Raw genomic sequence first — 8,275 nt, forward strand, 5'->3', positions numbered from 1 at the left:
CAGTCTGGACAATATTGTGAATCTGGGAAGTTTTGGGTTTTTATTTTTCCCGACTTTACCTTCTTCTCTTTAATGACTTACTTTTCAAATGTCTTTCTATTTTCCTACACTATTCCTTATACCAAAACCCAAATGGCTTCACAAAATCTATCTAAACTCTGGTTTCAACTTATTCACATCATCATGTGAGTGAGAACATTGGGAGGAGCATAATCGAATGAGAAGGGGAAATCTAAAGATGGGATTTGTATAAAAGCGATATTAATTATGTCAATTACGTGGCCTGCTTAGCAGTGATGCCTGATCACCCTGCGGTACATTATTGATGATACACTGTGAAATCATAGCTAACTTTGCTGTAGGTTTGACTTGATTAGAACAGTGTACTTACTGCAAATGCATGTTCAGCCTTCAGAGCTTGTTGCTCAATATGCAAACCTACATCGTAAGCCCAAGTAGGAACAGTTTCACCATTCCATCAGATAGGAGGAGGAGACTTTCCCCAGTGGGGATGAGCAGGGGCATCCTGTACCAGGGCCAGTCCTCTGCTTCTTGTACAAGTACCCTCAAAATGTCTGAGAAGCCTTCAAGTTTGAGACCCACTGTCTGTCTATTTGTTGACTGACACTAGAGGAAAGGGAGAGGCCTAGAGAGCTGGCGGGGGGGGGGGGGGGGGGGGCGCGTTGGTCTCAAAAAACCACCCAAGAGGCCACAGAAGGAAGAAGACTGAGGTTCAAATGGAACAGGGAGAAAGGTTGCCTAGAGAATATATTCTACAGATCCTTTTATGTGGTTCTATCTGAATTTGACTCCATTACTCAGTACTTTGCTGACACTCACCAAAATGAGGGTATTGTTGCTATATTTAAAGGCAAGATGGCTTAATACCCTCTTCATTTTTCTCACTTATGGGGTGTTTCTCTCTGGGAGCAATCAAAGTTCTCCCCGTGGCCCCACCGACAGGATGTCATGTAGAAAGCATTCCGTTATTGTCTGCCCACCCACCCCACATTTCAGGGCTAATCTACTCATTCATTTTTGAATCTGGGTGACCAGGAGGCACAGGTGGTCACCAGTGCTTCTTAGGGTCCCATTCCAGAGGATAAAGATTTAATATTTGAAGGCAGCTCGATCCATATTTGCTGGACACAGCATAAATCTGAAGTTGCTATAGAAGGAAAGACTCAGTTAATGTGAGCCCAGAGACTGATTCATAGTTTTTAAAATGACTAACCCCACACCCTCCCCTGCCCTACCTGGGCAGTAACAAATCATCCTTTAGGGACTTAATGAGTTAAGAGAACATGCTTAACATAAAGGAATATGTCATGGGTTCTTTTAAATGCACTTGGTCAGACATAATATGTTTAAGTCATGGTTCATGTATGGCGTCATTTCTATGTTTGCAGAATTTGTGAAATTCTAGAATTTTTATAGCACACTTTAATATACAGGAAAAAATATTAAAAAGTAGCCCTGAATTCTTCCAAAGTCTCATTAATTATATGACCCTTGGAGAAGATACGACTCTTGGAGAAGATATGACCTGTGACCTAGGAGAAGGTATGAGAGTAGAGCACGTGTAATCTGGGGGTAAATGTGATCTATAGAGAAAGCCACATTAGGTAATATAAGAGAAGATTCTGGAAATATAAATAAATAGATCAGGATATACAACACTCCATAAAGGAAGATGCCTGGCAACTTGTTCCAAGAATTACAACTGACTGATTCCAACTAGCATTGTAAGACTTTCTCTAGCTGCTTATCATTCATTCATTCATTCATTCATTCACTAAGTATTGAGGTTTTGCCCTTTACTGAGCACTGTGTGAGATGGACACACTCTCTGGATTTGTTCTGCTGGGTGGAAAGTGGACTCCTAGAAGTGCCGAAAAGATATCATTGTTATCAAAGAGCATTTTAAAATAAAATACAATGACCATGACCACATCAAGGGCATTTTTCATGACACAATTCCGCATACCTATTTCAAGTTCACTAAGTAACCTCTCCTCTGTATTCCACTTTCTATAATCTCAATCATCACAAAAGCCCTTGGCTTTTCAGTTTTGTTTTGTTTTAGTTTTTAAGATTTGTTTCTTTATTTTAGAGAGAGAAAGCATGAGCAGGGGGAGGGGAGAGGGAAAGGGAGAGAGAGAAGCAGACTCCCCACTGAGCCTGGAGCCTGAGGAGGGGCTTGATCCCAAGACCCTGAGATCATGACCCTGAGATCAAGACCTGAGCCAAAATCAAGAGTCAGCTGCTTAACCTACTGAGCCACCCAGGTGCCCCCCTGGCTTTCAGTTTTAAACTGTGCTGCTTCTTTTCTCGGCATCATTTAAAAATTAATCAAGGATTTCTTGGGCACTTGCTCTATTTAGCTAGAATGTGGGAAAATATACAAAGAGGAATGGAGCTTGCCCTCAAAAAGCCTGAATTTCTGCTTGGATTGTAAGCAGGTGCATGTGAATAGCTGATATTTACAGGAAGTTTTTGTCAGGAAAACACCATTCACAATCCCTTCCTCTTAAAATTTGGCAAAAGAGCCAGATTATTGATAGTATAAAACACAATTTTTAAAAATCATGAAAATAATGCAGAGATAAACAAACCATACTTTACATCTCCATGTAGGTTAACTGTCCATTTCATGTCAGGAAAACCCATTTTTCTTCAACTTGGTTTGACACGTTGGTAGAAATCTGCTGTACTCTGGCGTCACCTGGAGGCCATCTGGCACCAGGGAGCAGGCCCAAACTGGCAACTGCAATGGGAGAAATTACTTCTTTACTTTTGTTCATCAAATCACACTTTTCCTTTTTCCTTTTTGTTTCTTTTCTTTTTTTTTTTTTGCAACAAGAAACTGTGATCTGTATTTGTCGCTAGAGTTTGTTCTAAAGTACATATTTTCCAAGCAGAGTACAGTTCAGTGGAAGAGAACATTAAGGAATGTCATAGATTCTTCTAAATGTACATGAGTTTAATAATTTATATATTTGCACGACTTGTGAAACTCTGAAATTCTTATGATACATTCTGAAGCATAATGTTATATGTCAATTATATCTCAATAATAAAATATAACAAAACTTATTTGTGAAAAAATGTGTGAATAAATAAAAGAACAAATGGCCATGTTTTGGTGTCCCGTGAGGTAAATATATCTCATTAAGCTGCCATTTTCTTTTTCTTTTTTTTTTTTTAATTTTTCTAAAGATTTTATTTATTTATTTGACAGATAGAGTTGCCGCAAGGGAGGGAACACAAGCAGGGGGAGTGGGAGAGGGAGAGGCCGGCTCCCCACTGAGCAAGGAGACCCATGTGGGGCTCGATCCCAGGACCCCAGGATCATGACCTGAGCCGAAGGCAGATGCTTAACCGACTGAGCCACCTAGGTGCCCTAAACTACCCTTTTCTTACTACCTTCTTGGAGGCCCTTCCATTCACAAGGACTTGGCACCCTTTTGTTTGAGTGCAGTTATTGACCTTGGTCATTGTTCACAGACGGACGAAGAAGAACCAGGATGGTGATATAATTTGACTCTAAGAAAAACTGTACTGTCCTTTGTAAACGACTGAATATTTACATCTGGTTGAAGGCCGTTCTTGCTTTCAGAGGAAACTTTCTTTAATGACACGATACATAATGCTCATACTCATTTTTCAACAAAACGATTTTATTTTCTGGAATAAACACTGGCCTCTAATTCATCAGCTGACTTGAAATTTCTGGATCCTAGGCCACTAGAGATGCACTGTGTTTTTCAATCAAGAAAGTTCCTGAGCTGCTTTTCTCCAGAGGAAGTGGGACTTACCAATACCTACAGCACCATGTTATCAGCTTCCGCTTTATTGAGCATTGTAGGCCTTAAACTTAGTTTTCCAATAGGATGGGAAAAACAGTATTCTTGCTTATCAAATATTCTGCTTAATAGGAATTTATCATTTCAAATAGATACGACATACCAATTTCTTAAGAATCAGGACACAGCAATTATCATTGGTAGTATATTATGTGTAATGGAATCTTTTTTCTTTGTAAAAATAATATTGGATCTTTATTTTATTTATTGAAGCATAATTGACATAGAATATCCTCCTGGTTTCAGGTGTACATCATAGTGACTTGATATTTTTACGCATTATGAAATAATCCCCACAATAACTCTAGTTACCATCTGTCGGCCTACAATGGATTCTTTTCTTGATGGCTAGAATACACTTCAGCATCATTTACTGCCTTGGTAATCACCGTGAACATTAAAATACGAGGCTGGAAGAGGTACTTAAGGCTCAACTGGGAGTTATGAACTGAGATTTGGCATTTGAAATCAGCTATTGTAGGAAAGGAAGAATGTAAATAAGGATATTCGTAAGAGTCTTTATGTCAGCTATAATTACTACTACAAGGCTAAGCTGAAGAAATATTTAAAATGAGAAAGATATTTCCCACTGCTCCCTACTGTAACTATGTATATGTTAGTTTGAAGATGGATCTAAATTTGATGATAAATGCCCAGCCCTGGGAAGGGAGAGGGCAACATTTTTTTTTTCTTTAAAAAGAGGGGCATACCACACAATTCCACAATCACACTCCTTGGTATTTATCCCCAGGAGCTGAAAACTTATGTCCAAACAAAAGCCTGCACATGGATGTTTATAGCAGCTTTGGTCATAATTGTCCAAACTCAGAAGCAACCAAGATGTCTTTCAATAAGTGAATGGATAAATAAACTGTAGTGCATCCAGGGGATGGACTGCTCTTCAGGGCTAAAAAGACATGAGCTATGGAGCCGGGAAAAGACATGGAGGAAAGTTAAATGCATGTGACTAAGTGGAAGGAGCCTGTCTGAACAGGCTGCATACTATGTGATTCCAACTATATGACATTCTAGAACATGCAAAACTACGGAGACAGTAAAATGATCGGTGGTTACCAGGGGTTTTAGGGGGAGGACGACGAGGCAGAGCACAGGGCCTTTTTAAGGCAGTGAAAATACTCTGCATGATACTCTAATGATGGGTCCGTGTGAGTATACAGTTGTGAAAACCCATAGGCTGTCTACCAAAGAGTGAACCTGAAGGTAAACTATGGACTTGGAGTGATTGGACGTATCAGTGTAGGTTCAGCAATTGGGGCAAATGTAGCATTCTGGTGGGGGATGCTGACAGTGGGGAGGCCATGCATGTGTGCCCTTTCAGCTGTTTTACTGTGGACCTGAAATTGCTCTAAAACCATAAAGTCTTTTTTTTTTAAAAGCTTAAAATGTATTTTAATAAGTTGATGCTGTATTATTGCTCCATTTCTCAGAAAAACTCCAAAGATATCAGGGGCAAATCAAACATGGTACAGCAATAAAAAAAATGCACAGCGTAACTACCTAAGATAGGCAAGGCTAAGAGCTACCGTCCGACCTTCAGCGTACAGCAACCCTGTTCCCAAGGTTGTACTAGGCCTATCAGGAAAAGCTATGAAGAGCGACATCATAGACACAAAAGGGCCGTTCCTGGGTTGTCCTAACCCAAGAAAAAAGATGGAGGCAACTTAACACAAGATTTTTTTTTTAAAGTTACACTAAAATGAAAATCTCTAAGAGAAAATGTCTTCCTTAGGACATGAAGGGGCAATGTATGGGATATAACAGAACCGTATGTATGTTGTCTATGACCTCTGTGGACATTGGCCTGAATTCCCACCTGCGAGTGAATGGACCAATAGGGCTAAGGTCACTGGGGGATGCTTGTTTTTTTGGCGTACATGGCAGTGTCTCTGGGGTTTGGAGGGTATAATGAGAAACCAAATAGAACAGAATGGACAATGAATGGAATGATCAAGATTAATGGGGGCTCTAACTGGATCCATTTTGCCATGGTTCCCCCCCTCCCCACCACAGGCCCTCAACAATCACATGAGACCTCAGGAATGCACCACACAAAATCAATTAGTTAAACGATATACCACACAGAACTGATTTGTTAAATATCGCCCCTCCCTTGCCCTCAGTCTCCAGCAAACTCCCTCAGAATAGTACAGGCAAAGAAGACCTAACTATTGGGAGGAATCCCTAACACTTTTCCAGGGCAGAATTCTGGTTCGTCCAAAAAGGCTCCTTCTTTTAAGGGTTTTTGGGAAACTAGACATTGAAATTTTTATTGGTATCGGCGACGTTTGTTTGGAGCTGCACGGTTGAATGCAGGAGGGGTTCCACCAATTGCCCCAATTCCTTCCATTGTAGCAGCTTGGCCAAAGCGTTCAGTTATTGGTGGGGTCAATCCCAAGGTTCCATCTGGCATCATGGTGGCAGGTCCTGGAGGAGCTGGGGTACCAGCTGGTACGGAACAGGGGGCATGGCGCCTCTGTTGTTGATGCCCATAGCACCTCCCATAGCCACTGGCCCATCCGTATCTCCTGTTCTCTCGCATCAGGGCATGTTCCCTTGAATCCTTCCTGCTGTCGCCACATCATTTCTTCCTGTTGCCGCCGCATCTCTTCCTCACGGCGCCTGCGTTCCTCCTCCTGCCTGAGCTCCAGTTGCTTTCGTTTTTGCACTTCTTGGTTGTGCAACTCTTCCATCCTCCGAAGTTCTTCTTGATGACTCATCAAATCCTGTCTCATGAGCATGACCTGGTGCTCATGGCGAGCAGCCTCCATCTCCATCTCCAGCTTCTCATGAGCTTCCTCGACTTTGGGGTCCACTTGGTCCTGCCACTGAGTGCCTTCCAGCACATGACATACTCACACTCAAAGGAGCCAGGCTGTGCAAATCTGGGTGGCTGCTCTTGCTCCTTGTGAAACTGCTGGTTCTTTACCACCAGCTTCTCTGGAAGTCCCTCTTCATCATCCAACTGGTCCATGGGCTCCACAGTCACAGGCCGAGGAAATGTGGTTAGCAGGAAGGAGGCTTCACTGCACCTGTCCAGAGCTTTCCGAGCAGCTGGCTTCCCTGAGAATTCAACAACACCTTTTCCTGAGGGCCTTCCTCGATCATCCACGAGGACTACAGCCCTTTCCACCTGGCTGAACACCGAAAAGGCTTCCTCCAGCAGTTCATTGGAAACATACTGAGGAAAGTTTCGGACTGTCAGGGATGCACTATGGCAGGCCAAGCGCACACGCAGCTGCTTTCCATGGAGTGGCATGTTGTCCAGTTCTTCTTTGGCCATCTCCACTAAGGATCGTGTTTCCAAGTGGATAAAGCCAAAGCCCTTATCCTTATGAATGAAGACTTCACCTGTCTTCCCGTGTTTCTCAAATAGTTTCCTCTTTTCCTCCTCAGTGATGTCAGGAGGATGATTGCCCACAAAAAGCTGGCTACGTTGGGTGAAGGTCTTCTCTCCTGGTTTCCTAAAATTCTTCAGGTCAATAGTCAAGCCTTCATTTTGGCTGCTGGCTTGTTGCCCATTTGCAGGTATTGGTGGTGGTGGTGCTGCTGCTGGTGATGTTGATGATGCTTCCGTGGAGCATGGTTTTGCTTCTCCAAGTTAAAGGTTTTATTGCTCTGCATTTTTGCACCCCTCTACCGACTGTTCTCTCCTCAGAGTAACGGCGACGGTACACGGCCTCTACCGTCCCGAGAAAAACTAAAGCCATAAAGTCTTAATAAAAATTTAATTTAATTTAGGGGCACCTGGGTGGCTCAGTTGATTAAGTGTCTGACTCTTGGTTTTGGCTCAGGTTATGATCTCAGGGTCCTGGGATCGAGCTCCAAGAGGGGCTCCAAGCTCACTGGGGAGACTGCTTGAGATCCTTGCTCCCCCTGCCCTTCCCTCTACTCTTTCTCTCTCCCTCAAATACATAAAATAAATCTTTGAAAAATTTTAATTTATGTTATTCAAAGAATCACCATGAAGTAGGTACTATAGCCATTGCTATTTTACAAATGTGTAAACTGATACACAGCTATAAATATGCTAACAACGTATGCAGGTGCATAGCTACTTAGCCACAGAACTGGGATTTAAACACAGATACTCAAGCTCTAGAGTCTCAACTCCTATGCTGTACTCTTCTCTGCCAATAAGGTGGAGTATCAATTATTCCCATTTTAAAGATGAGGAACCCACGCTCAGGATAGTTCAATAACCTGTCCAAGGCTGCCCAGCTAGTGATTGATGAAACCTACATTCAGACCCAAGTTAATCTCATTCTAAAGACTGCGCTTTTCTTAGCAGAAGACTTGGCCAATAAAACTCTAAAACTTTGGACCTGACATTTCAGTCCAAAGCCCCAGGAACAGCCCCTGGGGAAATTTCATCCTCTCACTGAATGCAG

At 42.3% G+C, this 8,275-nt stretch overlaps 1 pseudogene; it reads right to left on the reverse strand.

The window, feature by feature from the left end:
* Positions 1-6,153: 6,153 nt before the first annotated feature.
* LOC116634695 lies at positions 6,154-7,563 on the reverse strand (annotated as a pseudogene).
* Positions 7,564-8,275: the final 712 nt, after the last annotated feature.

Source organism: Phoca vitulina, unplaced genomic scaffold (assembly GCF_004348235.1).
Source record: "Phoca vitulina isolate PV1807 unplaced genomic scaffold, GSC_HSeal_1.0 scaffold9, whole genome shotgun sequence".
NCBI classification, from domain to species: Eukaryota; Metazoa; Chordata; class Mammalia; order Carnivora; family Phocidae; genus Phoca; species Phoca vitulina.